Here is a 17,426-nt window from a genome sequence, read left to right as displayed (position 1 = left end):
GGGCTACGGTCCAATTTGCACAGCAGTTGCAAAGAAAAAGCAAACGCATCACTAGATTCAGCGAGAAATATTGTAACAGTATGTAATCTCTGTCAAGATAAAATTGCTTTGTGATTTACATTACAATAAATCCTGACCTTTAAGCGCTGCAGACTAAGCTAATCTGTGAAGTACTTTATTCCAACACTGAATCAGCGAGCGCAGCTCAACCAAAGTGACTGTATAAGTCCCACTGCGGTGTGGTTAAAGAGCCTATATATATATCGAAGCAGATTACAGAGTGTTGTTCTCTGTGTACTATAATAAGTAGAATAATTGAAATATTCAGTCTGTTTCATCATTGTGAAATAATAGAATTATTTTAACCTCTCTTTTGTTTGCCTATTATGGGAATTACAAGTAGCTACATTTAAATATCATTAAGGCCTGATTTAGATTGATTAGAACAAGAAAATTCAGAATAAGGTTAAAATACCACATGACATTTCAGCCTTAATTCACTTCTGTGAGTTAAACATTGTTATTTCTGTTCGTTTTCTTTCTCTTTTTTTGGGTAAAATATTCAGATGCCATGTGAATTTTCCAGCGCTGCCTTTGAGTTTTGGCTTTTAGTCTGCCCGCAAGGGTTAGGTTCACCGAGGACAAGACCGAGATGTTTTTGGAGATACTTCAAATAAACAAGCAAGCAAACCAACAAACAACGACAACAACAAATATTCAGGTTTGGAGATTTTTCAAGCCCTCATTTCTTCAGTATCTTTTCTCTTCCCATGGATTTCAGGTCCATATCCGCTGGTTGGACAATTTGAGGGTCTCAGAGGTAGTACAAGCTTTCCCGGTCATTTCCCCTCTATCTTTTACTTGTTTGGTCGCTATCACACATGTTCCTTCAAAAAGTCTTGTATGTGGTATCTACTCTGCTTGTAGGCCCATCCACTAGATTTTAGGAGCTTTTTTTTTTTCAGAGCCAAGTTCAATTTTGAAAACACTGGCCAGTTTTTCTCTTCTTCACACTCACCTGACTAATTCGTTTACTTCCGTTCTCTTCATCCTTCTGTGCCTACAGCTGGAGACTGAATACTTGATATTGTAGTTGTGTTTGGGTTCCAGACGGGCATTTCTCTTAGTAATGTCGCCTCTTGTTGCTGGATAGAGAAGCAGACAGACAAGCACTGAGGCTCCTGCCTGGAGACATCTTAGTTCCCATATTACCATATCTTTTTCCTTGGCTGCTGGTGATACATCCCAGCATCCCAACTGCAGCCTGATAGGAGCTGTGGGATGGTGGAGGGGGCTGCTGCTTTCTTTTTTATCTGGCCAGGTAGTAAGCTGGGTGAATGTTGGAGGTCATACTTCTTCCTAAGGATCATGCTTTCATGCTGTGGAATATATGAAAAAAATCCTTCTTAGTCTGTTCTCATGTTCTTTCATTATTAATGTGAAAGCCAGAAGCAAAGTCTCAAAGAAATGGAATTTAAAAGGTGGTTTGAGATTCTCTGTGACTATAGTGAAGTGTACCCTAATAACAGGGCTTCACCTGAAACACCCATCCTTACACGGTTCCATCGCTCTGCTAACATCTTGATGTATAATTCAGAGATGTATACAAGAAAGTTTTTTTCAGCATGCTAGAGTCCACCTTTTCCATATTTTAAAAATAATTTTTGCATGCATGCTGTGTGTGCGCATGTGCGTGTGTGCATGCGTGTACATGTACGCGGGCAGCTCCGTGCATCTGGAGTTCAGAGGCCAACTTACTTCCAGCATGTGGTTCCAGGGATGAAACTCCTGTCGTCAGGCTTGGTGGCAAGGGCCTTACCAGGTGGGCTATCTCATTGTTTCTTCTGGAGACCGTTGCTCTGCTCTATATAAAAGTTACATTGAGTGAGGGGAATAGATTTGAGTTTAGTAAGAAACTTTTTTGTCATGTTGTTATTTATTTTAGATTTTTATAATTAATTTATAGGGTACCTTGAGGGCAGTGTAATTTGCATTGTAAGGGGGCACCTGAGGAACTCACAGGGGACAGACCACTCACTCTGTTCTGCCTTGAGCACAACTGCCTGGAACCAGAATTGTGCATGAGATGTTTTACATTATAAATAGAGACATCCTCGGGGCACCATATCAATGTACACTAGAGGGTCTTCTAATGCATTTTGAGGGGGGAAAGCAGCAGTTTTGATATTCCCAAGATGAGAGAATATTCCTGATGTCCCAAGGGCACTTGAGAATTGAGCTGAGTGCTTGCATTGAGAGGCCAGCTGTCAATTTTAAAGTTACAATATAGTGGTTTTCTTGACTCACTGTGTTTTGTGAAAAAAGGTGTGGAAGCAGTTTCAAAGATTGGATGACTGATGTAGACAAGGTTACATATATGCACTCATATTCCTTTATTGTTATGACTAAATTTTGAGATACCGCCAACTTAATGGAGCGTTGGAACTTTCGACCTACCTCTAGCCGGTGCTCTTGTGACCCAGTCTTCCTAAGCACAGCTCACCCATCTTTTGTGCTGTGAAGGACACCTACAAAGATCGTCAAAGCAGCACTTGGTTTTCATCGGGAAGCCTTGTTCTAGCCTGTAACCCTTCCCTCAGGTTTAACAGACAACTTCAACCCTTTTATATACACGCAGCCTTGGAGCTGTGGAAACTTCGTCCCTATTTGTTTAAGCTGAGCCTTCAGTGGGTTAACTTCTCACCGTGTGTGGTAGACCTCGTCTGTGGGGTTGGCGGTTCTCTGTAACTTTCTTCACTGTTGTTATGTTGGACGTCGGCAGTGGGGATAGGGATGGAGGTTCACATCTCATATCTGTTATTACTGTCTCCCCATCATCTACCTATCTTCACTTAACACTTTCATGTTCTTATCGATTAAAGACAATTGAATCATCTCCAACTGCTGTTTCTAAGATCAGAGACTATCTAAGGTGACTCTAATTTGGGTCCAATTATACCCCATAAGGAGAGGAAGGAGCACACAGGGTGTCGTGTTGCTGTCAAGACCTGGCAGTTTGCACGTCTATGTTTAAGTTGCTCTTTGTGTGATAATCAATCTATTGTCCCCTGAACAAATAAGCATTTTTATAGATCCATCCATCTAGTTGGCCACTTCCCCCACCCCATCACGTCATGCACCCTGGCAGTGAACTATAAAGTTTTCTGTGTGCTGCCATTGTTTCTAAGTGTTCTTATCAGGGCTGGTGTGCATTTGACACTATAAATTGCCTACGAATAGATGCTTTCAGATATGTAATCCCCTAAGCAGACTGGACTGTGACTCTGAGGAGAGATATGAGAACTATAGTTGTTTTGTTCCTTTTGGAGAAACTTTCCCAGCTTCTTGACAGAGGATTACTTACCTTTGATCACAACCTGGATCACAATGTTTGAAGTTTCTGGAACATTGAAAAGCCAAGGAACTTCACCAATTGTTGTCAGGTTCGATGCCCCAGCATAAACCATTTTTTCCTCTCTGGACCAGCATGGAGATGCTGGAATAATTGAGACACAGTTCACACAGCAATATGGGAAGGGAGCTTCAGACTTAATTCATTTCTGAAGATCACCCACGTTTATTATCCAAACACCTTTTATCTCCACCCCCTAGGTAAACTAAGGTAGAAGTTCATTAACATTTTGTTGCGGGGGGGGGGGGTAGCAGGACTACAGTCACATCCACAGCTTAGTCACTAGCTTGGAATTCATACCTCTTCTCAGGCGATCTACATAATTACAAAAGAGAAGGAGCAGTACATCCTGAGCTTTTGTTAGGGTAGAGGCAGCCTGTCTGGCAGGATATGTGACTGCTCTGGATACCTAGCATGGCCCGAGAACTTGGCTGTCACACCATGTAGAAATATGGGCCTGCAAATTGTCTAGGAGCGAGACTATTATGAGCCTGGAATAAATGGGGGGAAAAGTAAAAGAGCGCAGTTTCAGCCAAGCTTTGTTCCTCCTGAATGGTCCTAGTCCACCATGAGCTTCTTTCCTCCTGAATGATGCTAGTCCACCAGGAGCTTCATTCCTTCTTAATGACCCTAGTCCACCATTAGTGTGGGAAGTCCTTCTGTATATGTGTTGCTTTTATTGGTTAATGAATAAAGAAATTGCCTGGCCTATGATAAAGTAGAGTAGAGCTAAGTGGGGAAAACTGAACTGAATGCTGGGAGAAAGAAGACAGAGTCAGAGAGATGTCATGGAACTGCCAGAGGAGAAAGATGCAAGCCACCAGCTGGAACCTTGCTGGTAGGCCACGAGCCTCATGGTAAAATATAAAATAATGGAAATGGGTTAATCAAAGAGATAAGAGTGAGCTAGAAATATGCATAAACTAATATGTCAAGCAGTGTTGTAAATAATACAGTTTCTGTGTGATTATTTTGGTTCTGGGCAGCCGGGAATAAACAAGCACCCTTCATACAACAAATTGGCACTCCACTGTGTGCTAGCTAAATCCACATTAAACCTGAGAGGACTTGGAAAGGAATTCCAGACACTAAAATACAAAGTTTAGTCACACCTCTTTTTTTGGGGGGGGCTCTGCTTGCTGGCGGCATGTAACAGCTCCTTTAAGAAAGGTTTTTCTGATTCAGCAGTAGCAAAAAACAAAAACAAAACCCTGCGCTGTTTCAAAACAGCAGCACAAACAGCTCTGGCACTTTCAGGAGGCTGAGCACCTGAAGAGTGTTTTGGGCCCAGGTGCTTGTATTGTTAGGTTGGGAGCGTAGGCCCCAGTCCCTTGCATCTATCCCAGCTGCCATGCCTGGTCTGAACTTCAAATCTCAGCAGGCCAGGTCCTGACCCACTCCCCAGGGTATTTAAGTGATCCCCCAAAAGAAGAACACGTGGTCTCCCTTTCTTCCTCCTGATAGTCGCTTTTCTGTGGCTTCCGGTTTTCCTCTTGGGGTCACCCGAGAGCACAGATCTCCCATTAAACCTGGATATTTCTTAATTTGGCTTGTTTTGATTTGGCTTGATTGGGAATTTTTACATCGTCAGGGAGCTCGCGTGAGGAAATATTCCTAACAGGATGCCCACTCGGTGGTCAGAAAGAAAGTGGCTGAGACCATGCCCCTGGCTCAGTGCTCCCTACCTGGACAGGCAGCAGAATCAGGTCTACTAGGCATGCACAAGCAGGAGAGCATGGCAGATTCCTGCCTCCATACACAGAGATATTTCCAGGCCACACATTGCACTGCATGGCAGATTTAGCTATTACTCAAATAAAAAAGGTTTATGTGCTGTACACTCCTTCTCAGAGTTAAAGTGGTGAGCAGGGCTTCTACCTGGCAGTCCCAAAGTTGGTGATCCCAAAGCTGGTGATCCCAAAGCTGGTGGTTCCAGAGCTGGCGGTCCCAGAGCTGGTGGTCCCAGAGCTGGTAGTAACGGTACCTCCATCATTTTCAAAAATGGAGAGATGTGGAGCCAGCACTTAGAGCTACTGCAATCAAGCTGCTTACCATTATAAAAACTTTCTAGGACAGAAAAGGGTTATAGATACACAATATGACAGATTTAGACATAAAAAACTAAGCAAGTCACAGTGTGTTTAAAAATGTACATAGGCTTGGGAGAGAGAAGAAAAAGAAGAGACAGTAAATGTGGATTTTGTATATTATTGTGCTTTCTTTGAATTTTTTGACTGTTAAAGGACTACGTAATGAGACTCATTTCTATTTCATTGTGCAGGTTGCTAAACTAAACCAACATATATATCTGAAAGGTGTCTTGATTTCAAAATATGGGTCTAAGAATATGTTGCTTTGAAATAGAGGTTCTTCTTTTGTTTCCACAGAAGAGGAAAACCTGTGGATTCATTCCAGACTTATATGGTTTGATTCACCAAGAACCCCCAAAAGGTTGTCATGAACACCTCCAAAAATTCTTTGTCCAACAAAAAGCAGAAGCAGTTTGGAAAGAATTATGCCCATATCCCCAAATATTGTCTATAAATGTTTGTTTACATTTAAAGGGGGATATGCTACAGAGATTTGCATTGTTATTGGTCTTGGTTTATTGATACAAATTTAAGGTCAATTTTGTTATACTGTGTATATGTATTTCTGATCTTGATTAAGGTATTGTGCTTGTCCAGCTCATTTAAAAATGTAATGTATAATTAAGAAATATAGGTTAATAGATAATCATCTATAATAGTCAAGCTTGTAGTCATGTTAGTTAGATTTTCTAGATGTACAGAGATGCATTTCAGATGGATAGGCATTCTTCAAACCTTTCAAAGACTACAGAATATGGCATTTAAAATGTTTAAGAATTTAGGATTTTTCATGACAGTGAGGCACATCTGCTCCTGGTAGCATCAAGCTACTTCAAAAGGATGATGGGCACTGAACAGGCTCCTTACGGTATTGGTTAGCTAATTGGGCAAGAAACTGCTCTTGCCTGGACTGCTTGATGGTATGCTGAACTGGACATGCAGGACTCACAGAGAAATGACTGCTGAACTTATTTAAAGGTGAGATGATCCTTTGGGGTTCCTGCTTCATGAAAGAATCTGCCAGACATTCTGTAGGATACAGAAGAAAGCAACTGATGGACTTTCCTATTACATGACAGAATAGATCAAATTTCCTGCTTTGGAAAAGTCTTCTGGTTACCATGGGTGTGTCAGCTGATGATGGGTCCCTGCAATGTAACAGAAGGACTTTGAGTGACTGTCCAGGCAGTGAGATGTCTCTGTCAATTCTAGAGTTTTGGAAGTTGCTTACAATGCACTTCCTGTTAACTTAGGTAATATTATATCCTTCTGGCCTCTTTGATGGAGTTGAAGAATAGGTAGTTATAATTATAGTTTTCCTTAATTATAATAAAAGATAAGATATAAATGTTATAACTGTAATTCTTGCTTGATATCTGTCTTGTTATATGTAATTTTACTATGTTAAAGTTAAAACCTTCCTTTTTATTTAAACAGAAAAAAGGAAATAGTGTGGGAAGTCCTATATATGTGTTGCTTTTATTGGTTAATGAATAAAGAAACTGCTTTGGCCTATGATAGGGTAAAGTAGAGCTAGGTGGGGAAAACTGAACTGAATGTTGGGAGAATGAAGGCAGAGTCAGAGAGATGTCATGGAACTGCCAGAGAAAGACACAAGCCACCAGCTGAAACCTTGCTGGTAGGCCATGAACCTCATGGTAAAATATAAAATAATTGGAATGGGTTAATCTAAGAGATAAGAGTGAGCTAGAAATATGCATAAACTAATATGCCAAGCAGTGTTGTAAATAATATAGTTTGTGTGTGATTATTTCAATTCTGGGCAGCTGGGAACAAAAAAGCCACCTTCATACAACACACCATGAGCTTCATTCTTCCTGAATGGCCCTAGTCCACCATGACCTTCGTTTCTCCTGAATGGCCCTAGTCCACCACGAGCTTCGTTTCTCTTGAATGGCCCTAGTCAACCATGAGCTTCGTTACCCTTGAATGGCCCTAGTCCACCATGAACTTTGTTTCTGTTGAATGATCCTAGTCCACCATGAGCTTCATTCTTCCTGAATGGCCCTAGTCCACCTTAGAGCTCACCTCCCTTCCACCACATACTCTGAGATCCCACAGTCTCTCCACTAAACATGGCATGTGCCCATCGCTGCTAGGGATTATTTTCGCAACTAAAATTTAGCATGAATTTTTCTTATTAAAGTCTTCCTTGCATACGATAAATAAGTCACACACACAGCTTCCACACTCATTAGACAGTAGCCGGATCTGCTTGATTTCTTGTCTACCTCCTTCTTTCTGGAGATATCTACTCTATTTTCTATTTTTAACTATTTACTCTAATACTTGCTTTATCTAAGTAACAACTTCTAGTTACTTGACTTGTCAAGTTCTAAATAATATTCATTCCTACTTCTTAATGGAAAAAAAATCATAGTAAAGTTCTCTGCTTTCCTTGTTTCTTTAACAAAGAAATGTTATCCTTGCTCATCTTTCTAGTGAAATTTATATAATCCTTTAAAATCAATGTTTGTTTACATTTTTACAACACATACCTATTTAGCATAGGTAAATGAATCACAAATTATCTTATGTTTCATTAAATTTCTAATATAAATGTTTTCTCTGAAATTAAAAATTTCTTCAGAGTATAAGCCCTAGAGTTCTATTCCCAACAGTGAAAAAACATCCTATTTTTTATTGGTTCTTACTTTTCTACACGTACATTATTCAATCACTGCAATCCTCTGAGAGTTGTTACTCTGACATCCAAGGCCTGTGAGGCCTGTCCTCTTTCCCTCCTGCCTGGCTAGGGCTTCTCCTGGGCGCAGTCACTCACCTGCCAAGTCTCTGTCACACCTCCCTCCTGTGTCCCTTTATACTTGTGCTTTTTCTGCTTTTTTAGTTTTTATCTTCCAAGTGCACTTATTTTTATTTTGTGTGTGTGTTTTACTAAAAGTTAACTATGGGCACCACCTTTGTGAAGTGTCTGTTGAGGGCAGAAGAGAATTTCAGATTCTCTGGAACTGGAGTCGTAGCTTGTTGTGAGCCGCCATGTGGGTGCTGGGAACTGAACCCGGGTACTTTGCCAGAGTAGCAAGTGCTCATCCCTGCCGAACCATCTCTCCAACCTTGTGTTTCAGTTTTGATTATTTTCTCAAATGAGTCATTTTCCTGTTCATTAATCCTTTCCTACACTTATCTGATCTATTATTATACTCATTTACTGATTTCTTAAACTCAGTTGTTTGGTTAACTCTAGAATATCCGTTTGATGTGTTTGAAAATATAGAAGCCAGTTTAGATGAAACTCTTCATCTTGCCATCCCTTTTCTTGAATATGTAATTATAGATATTTAAAAAAACTTTGACAATACTAATATGAATGTGTTTCTATTTTCTGTGTGCATTTTTCTGCTTTTGGTAAGTCCATTTCTTGGCTTATCTGAAAATATTTTATTGAATGCTGGACATTGTAAATTAAAAAAAAGAAGTTCTGAATGATTTTATGTTTTTTTTTTTTTGTTTTTTTTGTTTTTTTTTTTTTCCCAGAGAGATTCCTCTCCATACTGCAGTAGGCATATAGAAATAGATTCCCTATCTATTTGGTAGTGGTCTATTTCCATGCTTTTTTTACCCTTAGGTAACTCTCAGCTGAAAATACAGGGCTGCTTTTCAACCCTATTTTGACTTTCCTGAACCAGAAAGTTTAACACAATCTGTGGACCTCCCCTTTAGAGAGTTTTGATGCCCCACAATACAAATTGGCAGAGGTTCTGGGAGTACAAGGTTTGGTGGAGGTATAGCTTGTTTCCAAGCATTTCCCTTTGTGCATGACGGTCAAACCCAGGCTGCCTTGACTGTGTCCAGTGATGCGAAACAGCTGTTATCATCCAGCTTTCAGCTGTCCCAGGTGGAATGCTTAAGACAGAAAGATGTGTTCATAGCAGTGGACACTAATAGTTACTTTATACGTGTTTTTCTTTTCTTTTGAAGCCAGTTGTATCTTCTTGTCTTGATGGTTGGGTATGCTAAGTTTTCATGGTGGCAAACTTTATAGTTTCTCCTTCATGACATAATTCAGAAGCTCCTAAGTTTCATGGTTCAGGAAGTTTCCCTGCATTTTTTTTCTTTTTTGCAACTCTCAATATTTTGACATTGGGACCTTCTGAATGGATCTCTTGATTTTTACCATTGTCCTCTCTCATCTCCATGCCTGTGTCTTTCCCCTAGGCCAGCTGGTTCATTTTATTCAGAGAAGAATCTTCCACTCTGGTTCTGAGGCCACAGTGTAGATGCTGATTTTCTTACAGTCAAATGAGGAAAGGTGTGTGTGTGTGTTTGTGTATGTGTTTATGTGTGTTTTTATGTGTTTGTGTGTGTGTTTCAGCATGGGGGAGGGGGGCTGTTCAGACTGTAGTTTCTTTGCAATGTTCCTGTCCTCATCTTGGTGCCGTGTCCACACTGCAGCCTTTTCTTCTACTCTAACTATAGAACTTCATGAGTTCTCCATTTCCAGAAAGCACTGTGGTTGGAGGAATAAGACATCCTGATGTTGCCTCACTACAGACCAACATTCACAAGGCTTGGTCCTATGTGTTTGGGATGCTTCCATTCAAGCCTTTGGAGCAGCTGGATGTAGATCTATCTTTTATCTTTCTTTGAGATGTCGAGACAATCCATACACTGCTCCTCTTGGCTCCAAATCATGTCTTCAGCGCTTGTCTCTTACAGTTTTTTCCCCCATTTTTTCTGTCTTCGTGGATTTACTTACTTTTGATCTTAAAGCAAACCTAGAAGTGTTCCCTTTATCCCCACATCCTCTTAGCACAAGTTGTCGGGAAAGAAATATAGAGTAGGTGTGTGCAGCTTGCCATAGCACACTGGAATCTTCAGGAGCTTTGTGTTCATCAAGAAAACCTTCCACAGCAGGTGTTAATATAGATGAGGGGAATGTGGAAGTAACAGGAAACGACAAGAGTTAGAATTAAAATTCATCCTATCTGTCACAAAGACCTTCATTTTGGAAAACATCTTTTTATTTTTTTTTAATTTAAAATATCAAAGTTTTGTCTCCACTTTTTTTCAAAGCCAAGTAATTCATGAAATTAAAAAACTCACAATATACATCCATTCGCTCTCTCTGTTTGGCCATTAATTCGTTTGTGCTTGTCCTACAAAAGTACATTATAATTTTTAAAAGACCATTTTAATTTTACTACTTTTTTATTATACCTTTCTGTTTTGTATTTAAAATTATGAAGCTTGGCCTGGAAATTTTTGTTCTAATTGAAATTTTTCTCTAAGTTAGGACTACACTCTCAAGACATTGCAGTTATATTTTCTTTCTTTCTTTCTTTCTTTCTTTCTTTCTTTCTTTCTTTCTTTCTTTCTTTCTTCTTTCTTTCTTTCTTTCTTTCTTTCTTTCTTTCTTTCTTTCTTCCTTTCTTTCTTCCTTTCTTATTTCGAAGAGAATGAAATTTCTTATTTAAGCCATGAGTTATTTGATGCTAGAATCTGAAGATGTACAGAAAGTTTCTTATTGTGTTTCTCTCTGGGCTCTCCAGAATTACTTTCTGCTTCCTGTTGGCAGACCATCAGCCCAGTGTTTGGACACCCTTGATGAAGCATCCCACACAGTGATTCAGTCTTTAGCACAGGGTCAAGCAAGGGCCTGTGAAGCAGTGAGAGCTGTTGCAAAAGACAACTTACATGTTCGCCACAAATAGGATGTTTAATGCCTGGGGGAGTTTACGCCTCAAACACGTAGCATCTTGTGCATTAAAGGAAGGGGAAGGTCCCACCTAGAAGACATTTGCGCAGGGAAGGGGAGTCAGGATTTTTCACAATCATACCAAACATTTCATCCCAGGAGATTGCAAAGGAGTGTGTGATCTTTTGAGCTATTGTCTAATTTCAGGCAAGAGCTTCTCTGTTTGTTCCTACTTTCAAGAGGCAGGATAGTTTGTATCTGCTAGACATTACTGATGAACCAGTATGCCTCCATCTTAGACTTAAAAGTCATATTATAGCAAAGAAAAATTAGTTTCATTTCTGTTTATGATTAAACCTCTGTTTCTCAAAAATTGACCTATGTTCTACCTGTAATCTTAACTACTTTGGTTCTGTACTGCATGCTTTAAGAAATGGCAACCACTTCTTTGTTTTTAAACCCTCTTGTAACATGACCTTTGTTTCATGACAACCTTGCAATTGTGTCTTTGTTTCAGGAGGTGGGTATGACTAATTTGTTATGCTGATATTCTGCCCCAGTAACCCTGCCTATTTTGCTTGCCAAATCTCTCATTTGGAACCCCATACCCATAAGCTATAAAAACTTCATCTTCCTCATGTCCAACGTTGATCTCATAAAATCCACTTTTATGGAGAGACAGCCAGCCTATTTACACAAATAAAAAAGTTTCCTTTAATTAATTTCACTGTGATGATTTGAGTCAGTGGTCTTTCTCCTTGAATCTTTGGGATTAACATTACAAGAAAAATGCCCAGATAATCAGAGACCAATGTAGAAATGGATAGTATATAATGTTTAAATTGAGAATGAAGTAAAGCCTAGTCCACTTGTTTAATTCGGTATCTCACTTCTCTTAAAACTCTGCATTATTACTTGCTTAAAGAGCTAAATAAATTTTATTTTGCTAGCAGTATACAAGAGTTTTGTTATATGTACTTACTTTCCAAATGTTTAGCCCCAGGAATTTTCTTTCACTCCATCAAATCAGAAGCATTCATTCACTCTATTTCCTCTCAATATTTTGTATATTCATTTTGCTTGACTTTATTATATACTTATACTCTGTTCTCTCTCTCTCTCTCTCTTCCTCTCTGTGGTGATATATAGAATATCTGTGAATAGCTCCTTCTTGCTCCCTTTCTCCCAGCTTTATTGCAGGGAAAGAGCACAATGTTGACTTTATGTAAAAATACACCAAATGTCATTTTCCTGAAAATAGAATATATATTAATATTTTATTTTTACAATATATATTCTTTAGCAAAAAAGCAGATGAAAAAGCATTTGGACTGAATGAGACCCTGGTGGCCAGTCCAGAGCCTGAAACAGCAGGTGGTTCTGTTGTGGTATCTCCAAGCAAGGAAACTTGGGACAGTCTCTGTAAATATCCTATTGTGTGAACATCAGAAAACAAAAGGTCTTAAAAAGGCAACTGATTCAAAGGAAAAATAGTGAAATACCAGCCGAGGGAGTAATTAGCAGAAAGAACAGACTGAGGGCATTTCTAAAAACAAGGAAGCAAAGAGAAATCTTTAAAGCATGAAAGAATGCACATGCAGATATATTATAAATCACAGTGACCTCTTCTCTAGCAAGGGCAATTTCCAACCATCAGTGCTGGCTAAGAATTTAGAAATTTCTGTTAAAAAACAAAAGGAAGTAAATAAAAGCATAAGGAAAAGTAGCTTCAAAATGACTTTGTGTTCAAGGCTTTTAATGTTAAAAAGTAGTGGTAAAGAGGAATGAAATCTGTCTGTCCCCAAAGAAGGGTCCAGTAAGGATTAAAACTACAAATACTAGAAAAAGAACTGGAAGCTACTGATATGATTTCCCTATGAAATGTAGGAAAGAAAGGAAATCCAGTCACTTTGAAGGGCCATTGTCCCTGATATATACATTATTTTCCTCTTTTTAAATACACAAGTTCTGTTGAACACAAGTTCAAACTTGGGTCTTCTCTCTCTTGCCTCACAGTTGTCTTCCTCAGGCCTCTGCATTTAGTCTAACAGGAAACAGTGTGTGACTGTCTTAGGGTTTTTCTTGCTGTGAAGAGACACCATGACCACAGCAACTCTTATAAAGGAAAACATTGAATTGAAGTGGTGGCTTACAATTTCAGGGGTTCAGTCCATCATCTTTATGGTGGAGAGCATGGCGGATGTTTGCTGGAGATGAGAGTCCCACATCTTGCAGGCAACAGGAAATAGACTAAAAGTCACACTGAGGGAAGCTTAAACAAAAGAGACCTCAAAGTCTGCTCCCACAGTGATATACTTCCTCCAACAGACTACACCTCCTGATGGTGCCCCTCCCTTTGGGGGCCATTTTATTTTAAACCACCACTTTCAACTGGACACCATAGACTTATAGCTATATCATAATAGAAAACATGTATTCAGTTCAACTTCAAAAGTCCCAAGGTTATAACAATCTCAAGTTTGTTTCAAATTCTAAAGTCAAAGTCTCTTCTGAGACACATGGCAATCTCTTAAGTGTAATCACCTGTAAAAATCGATATCAAAAAGCAGATCACATACTTCCAACCTAAAATGGGACAGGATATACATTACCATTCCAAAATGCAGGGAAGGGAGCATAGCAAGGAAATACTAAACCAAAGCAAGACTGAAAACTACCTAGGCAAATTGCAAGCTCTGCATCTCCATTTCTGATGCCAAAATGCTCTTCAAATCTCCACCCCCATGCAGCTTTGTTGATTGCAACACACTTCTTTATCTTAGACTGGTTCCACTCCCTGTTAGCAGTTTTCCTTAGCAGGTATCCCATGACTCTGGCATCTCTAACACCTTTGGCTCTTCAAGGCAATCCAAGCTTCAACTGCATGCAAAGACCTTACCACTTAGTCTTCACGCAGAGACACCCCTGACACGTGTCTGGCCTCAGTGGCTTTATTCCAAACTCCTTTCTTGTGTCTTTAACTCTAAGACTGGAGCCATGTGGGTGAGCAGTTAGTCCTGCTGCTTGCTGTGATTGGAACATGACCCCCTCATTCAATTACATCTTCGACAGCTTTCAGTTCTCCACTGCCTAAGTTGGCTGTCCTGAAAGTTGATCTGTAGATCAGGTTGGCATCAAACTCAGAGATCCACCAGCCTCTGCCTTCCCGGTGCTGAGATTAAAGGTGTGCCCTACCACACCTGGCTCTAAGTTTTCTTTAGCTTCTTTCACAAGTTGGAAACTAAACTATGATCTTGCCCTGAGGTCAACACTCCCTTTATACTATTTCTTAATCTATTTATCTCCTTGAACATAAGATTTAGCTCTATTCTACTTTCTGGTACTCCTCCTCAAAATTTTCATTTTGTGACTTTTCCAGATCAACTTGATCCTTTTCATTATAAATCTTCATTAGAGTTATTGCTAAAAACCACATGACAGAGTCTCTACTGGACTGTTTTGAAATTTCCTCTGTCAACAGAATTAATCCAAATTTTTCCCTTTAGCCTCAGGCAAGACTCTCCACACAAAGGCAAAAGCAGCCATTTTTTTTGTCACCAAAATATCATAAGAACAATTTCTAGGGAACATACTAAAATTCTCCTCCTCTGAAATCTTTTGGGTAAACCCCTAAAAGTTAAAATAACACTTAGCACCTCTGTCTTTCATGCTCCTACTAGTATGATCCATTAAGCAGTGTTTAAAGCATTCCACTGCTTTCATAACCCAAAGTACCAAAGTCCAAATTTCTCCAAACAAATACATGGTCAGATGCACCACATCTCTACCCGACTTCTGGTACCAACTTCTGTATTAGTTAGGGTTTTCTATTGCTGAGAAAAGACACCATGACCATGGCAACTTTTATAAAGGAAAACAGTTTACAGTTCAGGGGTTTAGTACATTGTCAGTATGCCAGTTAGGATGGCAGCATGCAGGCAGATGTGGTGCTGGAACTAAGAGTTCTACAGCTTGCAGGCAACAGGAAGTTGACTTACTGTAACCCAGAAGGAAGCTTGAACAAAAGAGACTTCAAAGCCTACCCATGCAGTGACACAGTTCCTCCAGCAGGCCACATCTCCTAATAGTGCCACTCCCTTTGGGGACCATTTTCCTTCAAACCACCACAGTGACCCTCTGATGAAAAGCTTGTGAAGATTTCTTGTAGCAGAACTTCCATTGGGAGAAGCCATTAAACACTACAGGAAACAGAAACATTGAGGAAACAGCAAGAAACGTGTAGCTCAGATGACTAGAATAAGACATGGAAAGATACAGTGTGTAAGCAGATGGCTGGAAGTACCTCCCACATAGCAGGGTCCAATAAATACTCCATGGAAGAGGGAAAAAATACAATTAGGAGTGCTGGAAGAAATAGTTATAAAAATATCCAGCCTCTATCAAACCCTTGTCACCAGTCCAATTCATAAAACACCTTTAGAAACTAGATAGTTCCCTCAGTTTACCTATAAGGAAGTCCAAGGCAGAGAGCTATTAAACGTCTCATCCAAGATATTTAAAAATATATTAATACTTATTGTCATTCACATAATGGTAATATATGTATTTATGCATATGCATATGTATATTCTTGTCCAAGATCTTTAAGTAACCAGTGAGCAAAAGCTGAAATTCAGGTCTGTCTTTAGACCTCTGTTGTTGGGTAGCAAGCTGCTCCTCTTCCCCTGAACAACACAATAAGGTCAGGATGTCCATCCACCCACTTGTATATAGCAGGTACTAGGTTCCTGTAGGGAGGGTTCACAGTTGATGTCCATGTTTTGTCTGCTTCATAGACAAGTTTATCTGCACATTTTACAGCCCGTGCATGATCCAAGACAAAAAAGACTGGACCCCAGGTCATTTTCTTCTGTGTCCATCAGTTCTTTCTGCTACTTCTCTGCCCTCCGTGGCACTATGGTCTCCTGAACCTGTAATTCTGTCTCAGTCTCCACTTTTAACTGAATCATTGGGTCCTGGGTGTTCAGATTTACTCTGAACTTTGTTCTTGCTACTGCTGAAGATGTCCGTGTCTGACCCTCATTTTTCTTTCTGGTACTTTCAGTTTGTCTCCATCTCCCGTCACTGGCATCTCTCCCCAACTAAAGCTCAGCAGTGCAGCTGGAATCATCACCCTTGACTGAAAAACTGCTGCCCTAGGGGAAAAGAAACAGCGTTGCTCCCACAAACCCATTCACCACTTCAATCCTGATAAATTGCAAATTTCAGTCTGCAGCTGGATTCGTAGTTTCCACGCTGTTTGCAGCTCAGTAAATGCCACCAGTAGCTCTACAGTGTCTCCATCTCCTCACTTTTCTCCACCCTTCCTAGGCAGTCCTCACTTCTGTCCATTGCTTTCATTCTAACAGGTGCTAACCTGGCTGTCTCCTACTTTTCAACAGATTGAAACACCAAGGCAGTCTTAAGGGTTGCCCTCTAACTAGCCACTCTGTGCCCCTCTGTTTTCTACTTCTAATAGGTTATCTTTCTATATATCTCCACTTTTCAAGATTTTATACCTTTTCTTGCATTTTAATATCTCTGAAATAAGAATATATTTTCTATAGTAGTTCCCCTCCCCCTTTTATAGCCATCACCACTGAGAATTGCACTGAGGGACTCATACATGCTGGCAAAACATACTACCAAATAAGCTATAGCTCAGTCCTTTAAAAATAATTAAAGTCTCTCTCTCTCTCTCTCTTTCTCTCTCTCTCTCTCTCTCTCTCTCTCTCTCTCTCTCTCTCGTGTGTATGTGTGTTAGTGTGGGCATGTTATACCAAGATGTATATGTGGAAGTCAGAAAACAACCTCCGTATTGGTCTTTGCTTGCTACCATATTTGAGACCGGATCTTCTGTTGTTCTTCACTGACTAGGACAGGCTAGCTGGCCCTCAGAGCCCGGGATGGACTGGTAAACTTGGTCTCTCTTGGTATGCTGGGATTACCTAGTGTGGTACCACACTGGACCCGGGTTGGGGACCCAAACTCAGATCTGTATGCTTACACAAGTCCTTTATCCTCTGTGTCAACCCTTACAACTTTATAATCCATTTTCAAATACAGTTTGAATGACATTTGTTTTTAATGTTGCATGTGGCAGTGCATTTTGTAGTAAATAAGATAGATATGAAATAGGATAGCAGGAAAATCATCTTTCTGGATGGATGTGCTGATGCCAAGCATTAAAACCTTAACAATGTCCCATGTTTTAAGAACAAAACGGAACCATCTGAACATGTTCTGT

Source organism: Chionomys nivalis, chromosome 15 (genome assembly GCF_950005125.1).
Source record: "Chionomys nivalis chromosome 15, mChiNiv1.1, whole genome shotgun sequence".
Lineage (NCBI taxonomy): Eukaryota > Metazoa > Chordata > Mammalia > Rodentia > Cricetidae > Chionomys > Chionomys nivalis.
The sequence above is the reverse complement of the archived record's forward strand: the minus strand, read 5'-3'. Positions refer to the sequence as shown.